Here is a 12,991-nt window from a genome sequence, read left to right as displayed (position 1 = left end):
ACGCCCTGATCATCGGGGCGCTAGGCACCTGGGACCCCTGGAATGAACGTGTACTTAGGGCCTGTGGGGTGGGCCGTCACTATGCGCGACTCATGAGACGCTTGATGGTCTCGGACACTATCCAGTGGTCTAGAGACATTTACATTGAACACATCACCGGCCACCGCCAATACCAGGAGTGAGCCGATGTGGCTCCACGCACCCACGGGGGGGAGGGGGAAACCCTTACAACCCCCCTACTAAACTATATCCCCTGAGTCCTGAACCAACCGATCTGGATTCCACCACGTGAGGGTCACCCTGTCCCCATTACCTGGCCCGCTTACTCATACTCATGACTGTGTGTAACCCACTATATGAGCGATGTACCCTCACTGCTCCCCTCCACGGAAATCTTTAGTAAAAGGCGAAAGATTTATACGAACTGAAGAGAAAGCCCCACCCACCGTGCACCCTGCATTGGGGACATTACAGACTGTATGTATTCTATGCTGAACCATAACCAAATACCAGCACCCCCCCATACTCTGTATGTTGCCCCCGATAGCTAATGACTGACACATCAAACTCTTTGTATTATCTTTATTTAAATATTTTCTAATAAACTTTTAAATCTGCTCTGATGGTGAAGTCTATGGGAGCTTTGCCATTGAACTGACAATGATCAGACTGAAAGGATCTTATTTTGTTTTTGAGCCCTTTGAAATAAGACAAAACTGGTACTGCAATACTTCAGCAAAGCAGGGCTGTCCTCTGTGATGCAGCAACCTGAACTGAGAGCTCTGATACACTTGTGAGTGAATATCTCAACCTTGACATAGCTTTTAAAAAAACAAGGAACTATTTTTTAAAAGATACACAAGTCATACAAATAATCCATGGTACTTACACAACATGGTACTTACACAACATGTATATAAGAGCTTTAGTGCACAATGATAGACCTTTAACTTAGTCTCCATCTGGACAAGCTCAGATTCAAAGAAGTGATTTTTCACATTGGATTTTTTGAAATGTAATTAACATTCATTTTATTGCTGTGGTAGCCCTTTAAGTAGATCTTGTCAAACATTATTAAACTGACTAATTGGCAACACAGATTTCCCATTTCACTGCACAAAGAGAGAACTACCAAGTAGATATATGTTAGTCTGATGTCTATTAAGATTCTTCTTGAAAATTCCCATCTTATTTTTATGACCCGATCTTATATTTATGGCCTAAAATTATGATGACATCTGTTTGTAATGTCATTGATATGGCTGTCCGTCAGAGTGAATGTTCTTCAACAAAGAGGACCATTCACAGTAAAGCTCTGTTAGAAAAGAATGTAGACATTTGCAAGATGTCAAACGAATTTAAAAAACGTTCCAATGAAACAAGGCCTCTCCAGGTATTTCTGTCCTTATTTTACTTCTCTTGTAATGCTTGCTTATCTAAATAATTATATAGGTCACGTGCTTTGAGAATTGCAGATGAGATCACATTGCTTTAAGGATTTCCTCTTGGGAAAATGGAAACAATACTGTGCAGAGAGTGCACTGTCATTTGAAGCTTCAAATGAATATGCTCAGATAAGAATTCAGTTCACAGAGAATCTTAATTTAGGGGCTGGTCATGAGTCCAGTGGAAGTAATGGGAGCTTTTGCCATTGATTTCAATGAGAGCAGGATTAGACAAGGTAACGAATCACCAGAATAAGCAAGCGTCACCACCTGTTTCCTCTGGGTCTCTCAGCTACTTCCTGGGATGGATTCAGTAATCCAGGCTCCTCCGCACTGAACCAAGGGTGAATGCCCTGGTGCCCATGGTTAAATTACCTCGTAGGTCACACTGACCAGGGTTGCCTATATGATCCTCTCCAGAAGCGCACCAGTGTGGATTTACAAACACTCAGCCCTTTTCTTAAAAGAAAAGTATTTCATTTAGCATTTGGAACAAGGCATCAGAAAAAGTATTTTAAACCAATACCCCTACTTAGTCTCATCTAAACTTACATTTCATTACAAACTAAGTTAAGTGGCTTTCCCCTGAAGCTACCACAACAGAACAGAACCAATTTATATTCTCTTGGGAATATCTTCCTCTGACCCATGCTGGTCATAGCTCTTGTACTGTCCTACTGTCCTGCCTTTCCCCAAGCGACAGTCTGTGTCTTCCTTAAGTAACAGGCATGTCCAACTATTCCAGTGAGGATCTGTTAACATGTTGCTCAATATTTTTCTTAGTTTCAGGGACCAGATGTGAACCTGCCTGATATCTCAGCCAGAGCTTCCCAAAAGTGTGTCTCCAGAAGAATGCCCTGGTGCTGGCTGCCCCATTGTTTGGATGTTTGGACCCTTTCCACCTTAATGGAATGTAACCACTGGCCTGATGGCTGTCTCCCCTTCATGGATGAGTGAGGGTGTTGAAATGGTCCGAACAGTGGGGAGGGGTGTCCCTCAATGCCCCTTGCTAGAAATCAAGCACCCAAATCACATTTTGGATACAGCTCAAACTGTGGATTTCATACACAGGTACTCATGGTCCTGTATTGTCACAGACCCATAAAGTGTGACTCACATTTTGTTGAAAGAAAGTAAATTGAAAGCTTAGCATCTGCTATGAAAATGAAAAGATTGGCATCACGAAAATTGTTTTGAGCCAGGTGTGTGATGTTAGAATGCCTGGAAAGCTTTTCCCTGTAGCAATACTTTTTTTGGTACAGAAAGAAGCAACTGTCTCTTGTCCTAGTGTTTTAGGTGGTGGGATAAATCAGTTCAGATAAAATAAATGCTGGTATCTCCATTTTTCTAACGGGCTGGCTCCTGTTTCATGGGCAGTGATGCCAAGGGATCTGAGAGGAAGAAATGCTGGTTTTGTTCTGGCTGCTTGATGTTTTCTGGGGAAATCATTCTGCCATTCTTCATGCAAATATGGAGATACACTTTGTCATATGAAGGTAACAATAATACAAATGGTTACTAGGGCTTTTATGCCTAAGTAAATGACATAAATCTATCTACTTTTTTTTATACTGTGTTCCTCATCTGTGTTTGGGTGCTTCAAAATAAATTGCATTAAGCTGAGTGTATACCAGTGTTTGTTAGGAGCAGACTGGCTATGTGAGTCTTTCCTCCACTGAGTCCATATTCTCTTCATTTGAAACTACTTTAAGATGCAAGAAACATATCAATAACCCTTTTTTAAAATGTTGCACTTCTCTGAACTCCCCAGTTTTGTCTGGGACAGGAAGCAGAAACACTAAAATGCCGTGAAACTGATTCTGTCACTTTGTTAAAAGCAGAAAGTTCAGGGACTAGATCCGCAGCTGGTATTTCAATGGATCAATTTACTCCAGCTGAAAATTGTCCCCAGCTTTTAACTAGTTAAATTGCAACTATATCAATAAATATTAACCATTTTCTATTATATCATTTCTATGTTAGCAATTCATATTATTTATTTTCCAGTTTTTCTTCTGGGTATTATGATGCAAATGCTTTTTGATTATTAATAGCATTTGTACATCTGGCTGGTGAACCTGACGAAGTCTCTAATTTGTCCAGGTGAGTGTGTGCCACCATAAAGATCTCAGCTACATTTGACAGCTATCTCTAGTGTTAGCACTGACAGTTATGTAGCCCCCTTTGGAGTTTGCTAGCTCCTGGAACATTGAAGTAAGCCTCTTGAGGTCCTACCCTCTGGACTACAGTAACAACAGTTCCAGAAGCTCCAGGCACATTTCCCAGCCTGCTTAGGGTCTGGGGCAGGGAGGATGGACTGGAAACTCCTACAAAAGCCAGTGAGGGGCTTAAGGAGGGGGAGGGATATCTCAGTGGTTTGAGCACTGGCCTGCTAAACCCAGAGTTGTGAGGTCAATCCTCAAGGGAGTCATTTAGGGATCTGGAACAAAAATCTGTCTGGAGATTAGTACTGCTTTGAGCAGGGGGTTGGACTAGATGAACTCCTGAGGTCCCTTCCAATCAGACATTCAGATGGAGTAATTTATATAGCCATTTTGTGGGCCAGTGAGGAGCCAGGAGTACCCAGTTACTCAATGGGAAGGGACAGATTGCCTCAGAGACAAAGGGACTAGTTTTTGTTTCACTTTTTGGCTGTTTGAGTTTGGAGCTGGGAGGAAGGCAGCATAGCCTGGGGAGTCTCTACTCAACACCCACTTCCCACACAAAAGGGAAATTCAGTCTTCTGGGGGCATTAGTATATGATCGGGGCATGCCAGCCCTGTATAGACCAGCTATCAGGGAGACAGAGAACCAGCCCAGCTGCCTAGAGCCACTCAAATCCTCCCCAGAACTCCAGGCAAGGAGAGGGCCCTGCTCCACCCAGGGCTGAAAACTCAGTAAGGGAATCTCTTTCTTTTTTGTTTGTCAGCCAGTATTCACAGTGCTGCAACATTCATATCTGGACTCACCCTTGGTGTCCCATCTGCCTGGGAAGGTGCCAGGGACCAAGCTGGAGGTTCATGTATAGTGCTCAATGCAGGGAGTTATGGAATTTGTTATACTCTTGGTGTTTTTAGTACTTTAGTAAATCTTAAACCTTTCTTCCCCTAGAGCCTTTGTTTCCTGTCCCCAATAAAGTCCCCTGCATTATACTGTTCTTTCTGAGAGTGGCATTTCATTACATGGGGTTTGTATGAATATACTGAATTGTTCAGGTACTGGGTTATATTCCCTGTGAACAGAGTAGCAGTATTAGTTATTTTCCCAAGGGACAGCACCACTTGTGTCCCAGACACAGAGAGGAGTCACTTTGGGTGAAGTCACCAGGCATTAAAATCAAGAACCCAGGACCCAACCCATGCAAAGAGAGGGAGAAGCTACTCCAATTAGCGAGCACCACGGAGGAGGCTTGAGCTAGACCTTGGGGGAGTGGCTCACATTAGAAGACTTAGCATTTATTTACTGTCTCTTGGGTTTTCTTTTTTAAGCACAGATTTTCTAAACTCTCTTTTCTGGGAAAGATTGCTGATCCATAAAGAGAAGGAACTGGACAGACAGCTTCAGCAGCGTCTGACACTAAGATGACCAGATACTAGTACAGCTAGAGTTTGCTGTTCTTTGGCTACCACTTAGTAGATTTCAGACTTTGTGGAAATAGAATATATCTCATTGGTTGATGACTTCATGCTAATGGATGGGGGTCAGAGATGCTTGCTAAAGTTACCAAACCTTTCAGCAGCTTTTGATACAGTTGTACATAAGTTGCTGTTTGTGTAGCAGGGATGGATAGAATCACCTTACAAAGATTCCACCCATTCCTGTTGGACTAGCTACAATAGTCACCCAAATACTTCAATAGCTGCCTAGTGAGGCTCCTCACCTTCTGAGTGCAGTAGGCAAGCCTCTGATGAGAATATCAAATCTGTGTCCTCCCCTCTGATCTGGCTGCAAGTAAGCATAGGTGAAATTCAAAGTTCTGGAAACCCTCTACAGCATCACAGGAGCCAGCTACCATAGAGATTTCTTCTCCATTTCTGACCCTCTACATAACTTGCAGTCGCGTGGAACAACCTACCTATTCTAAAGGAAAAACATGAGAGATCCAGGCCCAGGGGATATCAGGAGGAGGCCCAGCTTCTGGGAAATACTGTGTTTATATCAGAGTCGGGTCACATTTATAAGACGCACTTATTTGTCCAGGTTTTTAAAAATCACTGGCTCAGTTTTCCCTTATCTGCCTACTGTCAATGTCCTTGTTGCAGTGGAGGAGATGGTGGTGGGGGACGAACTGGAATATCAGTACTCTATTCATGTAATTTGTTTGTTCCTCAATCTCAGCCATGTATATTTATAAAATTAATCATTTTAAAGAGAAGATTATATGAAAAATAACACTATTTTTGTGCAAACCTAAATTATCTGAATTTTAAATATTAAATAGTGTAACTAAAATCATGTAATAATATATAATGTACCATTTACTGTGACAAACATTTTAATACTGCTCTATTATTAGGTAGAAGTAGTAGCTGTTCTATAGTCTCATGAGTATTTAGGTTTGAAAAAAAAAACTACCTTAGTACCTTGGAGTATTTAAATACAGAGATTTTTGTCAGCTCAGGATATGCATTAACTCATAATATTTTCACAGCCTTTTCAAATCTGCACTTACAGTAATTGTTGTGGTTCTCAAGGCTTGACAGTATGCATCAGATACAGGGCCCGTAAATGTAACCCTCAGTTGGTGTAAATGCACTGTAGCTCCTCTGACTATAATAGAGCTATTCCAATTTACATCAGCTAAGGATCTGGCCAACAATAGTTTCTCCTTGGCACGTGGTCAAAGAGGCAAGTGTGTATATATGTGATTGCAGGATCACGGCCTAAAAAACTGTAACTGTGTGTTAATTTACCTATTCGTGTTTCTTTAATGGTGTTCCTGTACAACCTTAGGGGACAGATTCCACAGTGAGGCAGCTAATCCTGTTAAATATTCACACTCGAAGTTCTCAGGATTGGTAGCAAAACAGCCAACAGTGCTAAATCACTGAGGGAGTCCTACAGTAGTTGAAAATCAGAAATTTTCTAAGGGAGTTTAGAAGATTGATTCTGCAACTTGTTGCATATGCATAGGTGCTGGAACTGGGGGTGCTGCTATACCCCCTGGCTTGAAATATATATGCTTTACAGTTTGGTTCAATGGGTCTCAGCACCCTCAGTATAAATATTGTCCCAGCACCCCTGTGCATGTAGCAGAGGTTCTCATACTGTGCTGATCAGCATAGCATCAAACACCTCCAGCAGTGCATTAAGCAATGTGACAAACGTCTCTTCAGAGATCCTGACACAAATCCCATATGACAACCACACCTATAAACATTTAATCAGAATTCAAATTTTAAAAAGGACAATTCCTTAAAGATACCCAGAGGAATGTTCCCAACAACTTTTTATGTGTGTACATTATGTTATAGTAGATTAAATAATGTAAAAGATTGGATTAAGCATATATGAAATATTCAAACCTGCGGGAGCACCACTGTTTTTAATAGGGCTCTGAGGTGCAACAGTTGCCCAGTATGCAACAAATTGCAGGGTTGGGGCCTAATTCTATTGCTAATTTATCCCTTCTGTCATGTGGTTGTCTTTGACTGTGTTGTAATTACATATTCTTCCACCTGATATTGACTGGGACACCAAACAGTTATGGACATTTGTTTTGTCTTGAACTTTAGAATATGTCTGGATATCAACAGTTTTGGCTGGCCAGTAATACAAGAAATAAGGCAGAGTATGATCTTTTAAATTGGCCAATATCTGGAATTATATCTGAGAGAATTTGTCTATATCTCACAAATGTATCTGTATTCTGAAAGCTACTTTAAAATATAGTCATGACAATTCAATTAAAATATTTCAATTATTACTAATAGAAAAAGCTATTTTTAGACCACATCCAGAACCCACGGAAGTCTATGGATTCTTATTACCTTCAATGGATTTTGAATCAGACCCTAAAATACTAATCAAAAGATCATTAAAGTTAATGCAAAAACTGCAATCAACTTTTATGGACTTCAGAGCAGGCCTGTAATGAACAGAAAGAACTTTGCAGATTCACATGTTGATAACTACAGGGCTTAATAGTCACAATTTTCAATATACTATTTCAGAGAAAATAACCATGTAGAAGACATCTAGGGGTCTTTGTAGAGATTTTTTATTCTTTTAAATGTATTACGTATAATTTCTTATAAAATAACACATGCAATTTTATTATATATTTTATTATACAAATTAATTATTTCTATTTATTTATTTATACCTTTGCATTTATATTTTTACTTTGTATTTTTTAAATTTTATTCAGTTATATTAAGTATTATTTATATATAGGTAAATCAATGTATTAATTACATTATTGTTTATTACAGAGGTTCACTCGTTGGTTGTCCCTGGAGAGCTGGCTAGACATATGGCATTTCTGCTTCCTTTTTACTTCCAGATGCTAAGTAGCATAAAAAAAACCTACTAAAAATACATTCAATACTTACTTTCACAATATTATTTTTCCATATAAGCAATGTGTGCAGTTGCCACCGGGATGTCACATGATTACAAATGGGTAGCAAGGTGGTCTGTGGAACTGTGAATGAGAGCAGAGGTGTGCATGAGACAATCTCTTTAAGATGTGGTTCACACTGGGAAATAGATTGAGAACTCCTGATTTAATAAGGTTCACCTTTGTTTATAATGCAGATTACCATAGCACATGAAGTATGCTATTTTCTAGTCAAATCCTTTTCCTAATCCTTGTTCCATATCCCATGAGTGTATGTTTAGAATGCAATGATCTAACCCAAAATTATTACGACATGTTCTCATTGGGTTTGAAATCATACTCTGAAGGCATGACACTGATCCTAACTACTTCTGAGAGCAATAGCTTTATGGAAATTAATTCAACAGCTTGGATACTCTAATCTTAAAAATTCCTTACTACTTGTTACTCACTTTCATATACTCTAAAGATAGTAGATTATCATTAATAGGACTATCTAATAATAATCATTTTGTTTTCCTCTCAGTACAGTATGTAACAATTTACTATTAATACTGAAATTTGATAATTACAACCGAAAAAGTCTAATACATATTTAAAGTTGATATCTAACAATAGGAATTTCTTTAATTTGTTAAAATTCAAAATTCAAAAAATTCAAAATTTGAAAAATGACATTTCCTAGTCCCATCCGTAAATCCTCTAGAATCTATTCTTTCAATGTTTTATGTTTTATAATCAACATTGAAAGAGACTACAGTATTATGAATAGGATAAATTATAGTAATCTTTTGCTTTTAAAGTTAAATAAAAAGCTATTGGTTACATTTTATTTAATTCATTTGGGAAATCTGCAAAAACTTACCTGGTAACTGGCATATTATCTTCAAAAAGTTTGAATATTTTATATGTGCTTAATCCAATCTTTTACTATTTTACTATTATTTAATCTACTATAACATAGTGTACATATATAAAAAGTCTTTGGGACATTCCTCTGAGTTTTAATTCCAATTAAACATTAATAGGTGTGGTTGTCATGGGGGATTTGTGTCAAGATCTCTGCAGAGATGTTCATCATATTGCTTAATGCACTCTTGGAAGGTGCTCAGATGCTATGCTGATGAGCACAGTATGAGAACTCTACATAATAAAATAGTTTAGCCTTTAGGAGAAAACCAGGAAAGAAAAATCTTTTCTACTTTTACCATCAACTTAGCCCTTCCTCTGCTAATATTATCTCTCATTTTCCACCAGACACATGATTTATTGTTACTGCATACAGAGAAGTGTTTTCTGATGGTACAAAACACAGTAAAAATCAATATTCTTCCCAAAAAAGTGAGAAATTTCCATGAAAATTTTCAGTTTTTCCCATTCTTAATGGAAATTACTTTGATACTTAAATCAGCTGGTCATTTTTTTAACAGTTTTTCTAGTCATTTGGGGGTTTTCTGCAGCTAATCTTATAGTCTTGCTTGATACTCTACCACTATTTAATAAGCTCTGCAGAGCAGGCACTGTGTTTTTGTTCCATGTTTGTACAGTGCCTAGCACAATTGGTCATGGTCCATTATTGAGGCTCCTAGGTGCTATGACAATACAAATAATAAATAATAACATGAAGTAGTGTTGAGTTATGACTTTTGGAATTAAATCTGATGCTCATCTGTCCATGAATCGGCTCCTTCCTGTTTCTATGTCCAATCTCTGGGACATTTCAGATCAATGCTGCATTCACACGAAGGGTGAGGATTAACCAGACCTTCCATTATAGACCATTATAATTATTTTTTAAACAAGTTCATGATTTCAGCGGGTGAATTCTAAAGGCTCCACTCTGTCAATCATGGGGCTCAGTGGAAAATCATGTCAAAGTTTGGCTGCCCAAGCAAATTTATCATCATTGTAAGATTCCTCCATGACCAGATGACTGCCTCCATCCTGTCCAGTGGCTCTACCTCTGAGCCCTTTGTCATACGAACTGGTGTAAAACAAGGCTGTGTACTGGTACCCACACTTTTCTCCATTTTCTTAGCAGCTATGAAAACATTGACTGAAGACCGTCTACCACAGGGCACTGACATCCAAAGTCAGATTGAAGGCCACTGAAGAACATAAGAACATAAGAACGGCCGTACCGGGTCAGACCAAAGGTCCATCTAGCCCAGTATCTGTCTACCGACAGTGACCAATGCCAGGCGCCCCAGAGGGAGTGAAGCTAACAGGCAATGATCAAGTGATCTCTCTCCTGCCATCCGTCTCCATCCTCTGATGAACAGAGGTTAGGGACACCATTCTTTATCCTTCCTGGCTAATAGCCATTTTTGGACTTAGCCATCATGAATTTATCCAGTTTCCTTTTAAACATTGTTATAGTCCCAGCCTTCACAACCTCCTCAGGTAAGGAGTTCCACAAGTTGACTGTGCGCTGTGTGAAGGAAGATTTCCTTTATTTGTTTTAACCTGCTACCTATAATTTCATTGGTGACCCTAGTCTTGTATTATGGGATAAGTAAATAACTTTTCCTTATCCACGTTCTCCACTCACTCATGATTTATATACCTCTATCATATCCCCCTTAGTCTCCTCTTTTCCAGCGAGAGCCTAGCTCTTTAATCTTCCTCGTATGGGACCTCTCCAACCCCTAATCAATTTAGTTGCCTTTTCAGAACCTTTTCTAGTGCTAGAATATCTTTTTTGAGTGAGGGACCACATCTGTACACAGTATTCGAGATGTGGCATACCATGGATTTATATAAAGTCAATAAGATATTCTCAGTCTTCTCTATCCCTTTTAATGATTCTAACATCCTGTTTGCTTTTTTGACTGCCTCTGAGCACTGCGTGGAGATCTTCAGAGAACTATCCACGATGATGCCAAGATCTTTCCTGACTCGTTGTAGCTAATTAGCCCCATCATATTGTATGTATAGTTGGGTTATTTTCCAGTGTGCATTACTTACATTTATCCACATTAAATTTCATTTGCCTTTTGTTGCAATCACTTAGTTTTGTGAATCTTTTTGAAGTTCTTCACAATCTGCTTTGGTTTAACTATCTTGAGTAGTTAAGTATATCTGCAAACTTTGCCACCTCACTGTTTCCCCTTTCTCCAGATCATTTATGAATAATTGAATGGAATTGGTTCAGGACTGACCTTGGGGAACACCACTAGTTACCCCTCTCCATTCTGAGAATTTACCATTAATTCCTACCCTTTGTTCCCTATCTTTTAACCAGTTCTCAATCCATGAAAGGACCTTCCCTTTATCCATGACAGTTTAATTTACATTATAGCCTTTGGTGAGGACCTTGTCAAAGACTTTCTGGAAATCTAGTACACTATGTCTACTGATCCCCTTGTCCACATGTTCATTGATCCTTCAAAGAACTCTAATAGATTAGTAAAACACAATTTCCCTTTACAGAAACATGTTGACTATTGCTCAACTGTTTATGTTTTTCTATGTGTCTGACAATTTTTTCTTAACTATTGTTTCTACTAATTTGCCTGTACTGAGTTAGACTTACCGGTCTGTAGTTGCCGGGATCACCTCTAGAGGCCTTTTTAAATATTGGCGTTACATTAGCTATCTTCAGTTTGGGTACCGAAGCGATTTAAAGGACAGTTACAAATCTTAGTTAATAGTTCCGCAACTTCACATTTGAGTTCTTTCAGAACTCTTGGTGATGCCATCTGTTCTGGTGACTTGTTAATGTTAAGTTTATCATCCTAAATCCTCTAGTGACACTTCAATCTGTGACAGTTCTCAGATTTGTTACCTACAAAGGAGGCTCAGGTTTGGAGATCTCCCTAACCTCAGCCATGAAGACTGAAGCAAAGAATCCATTTAGTTTCTGTGCAAATGACTTTATCGTCTTTAAGTTCTCCTTTTGTATTTCGATCGTCAAGGGGCCCACTGGTGTTTAGCAGCTTCTGCTTCTAGTGTACTTAAAAAACATTTTGTTATTACCTTGGAGTTTTTGGCTAACTTCTTCAAACTCCTCTTGGCTCTTATTACAACTCTTGCACTTAAGCTGCAGTTTTGTGCTCCTTTCATTTGCCTCACTAGGATTTGACTTCACTTTTTAAAGAGTCTTTATCTCTCACTGCTTCTTTTACATGGTTGTTAAGCCATGTGGTTCTTTTTTAGTTCTTTATCTGTGTTCTTATTTTGGGGTAACATTGAAGTGGGCCTCTATTATGTGTCTTTAAAAAGGCCCATGCAATTGCGGGATTTCACTTTAGTCACTGTACCTTTTAACTTTGTTTATACTAACCCCTATTTGTATTGTTCCTCTTTTGAAATTAAATGCCACAGTGTTGGCTGTTTGAGGTGTCTTCTTCCACAGGAGTTGAATGCTATTGTATTATGGTCACTATTTCCAAGCAGTGCCTCTATAGTTACCTCTTGGACCAGCTCCTGCACTCACTCAGGATTAAACTGGAGTTGCCTCTCCCCTTGTGGGTTCCCATACCAGCTGCTCCATGAAGACAGTCATTTAAAGTATCGAGAAATTTTATCTCTGCATTTTGTCCTGAAGTTAAATGTTCACTGTCAATATGGGATAATTGAATCCCCACTTTACTGGGTTCTTAATTGTGATAGCATCTCTAATTCCCTTGCATTTCATCATCACTATACTGTCCTGTCAGATGGCGATAATAGATCCCTAATGTTATTTTTATTAAGCATGAAATTCTATCCATAGTGATTCCATAGAACATGTGGATTCGCTTAAGATTTTTATCATTTGAATCTACACTTTCTTTCACATATAGGCACTCCTCCCTGCACGACCTGTTCTGTCCTTCCAATATATTTTTGTACCCGGAATATGTGTGCCATGATTGCTCCAGTCCCCAGGTTTTGTTGTGATGCCTATTATACAATACTCCTTTATCAAAGGCACTCTAGTTCACCCACCTTAATATTTAGACTTCTAGCATTTGTGTACAGCACTTTAAAACTTGTCCCG

At 39.0% G+C, this 12,991-nt stretch overlaps 1 non-coding gene across 1 annotated transcript; it reads right to left on the bottom strand.

Annotated features, from left to right (window-relative positions):
- Positions 1-328: 328 nt before the first annotated feature.
- LOC116831214 (U5 spliceosomal RNA) lies at positions 329-445 on the bottom strand. The gene has a single exon (XR_004375153.1). It is a non-coding gene; the product is annotated as a U5 spliceosomal RNA (small nuclear RNA).
- Between the last annotated feature and the right edge of the window lie 12,546 nt (positions 446-12,991).

This window comes from Chelonoidis abingdonii, chromosome 2 (assembly GCF_003597395.2).
Source record: "Chelonoidis abingdonii isolate Lonesome George chromosome 2, CheloAbing_2.0, whole genome shotgun sequence".
In the NCBI taxonomy this organism is placed as follows: Eukaryota; Metazoa; Chordata; order Testudines; family Testudinidae; genus Chelonoidis; species Chelonoidis abingdonii.
This window is presented reverse-complemented; position numbering and strand designations above follow the sequence as displayed.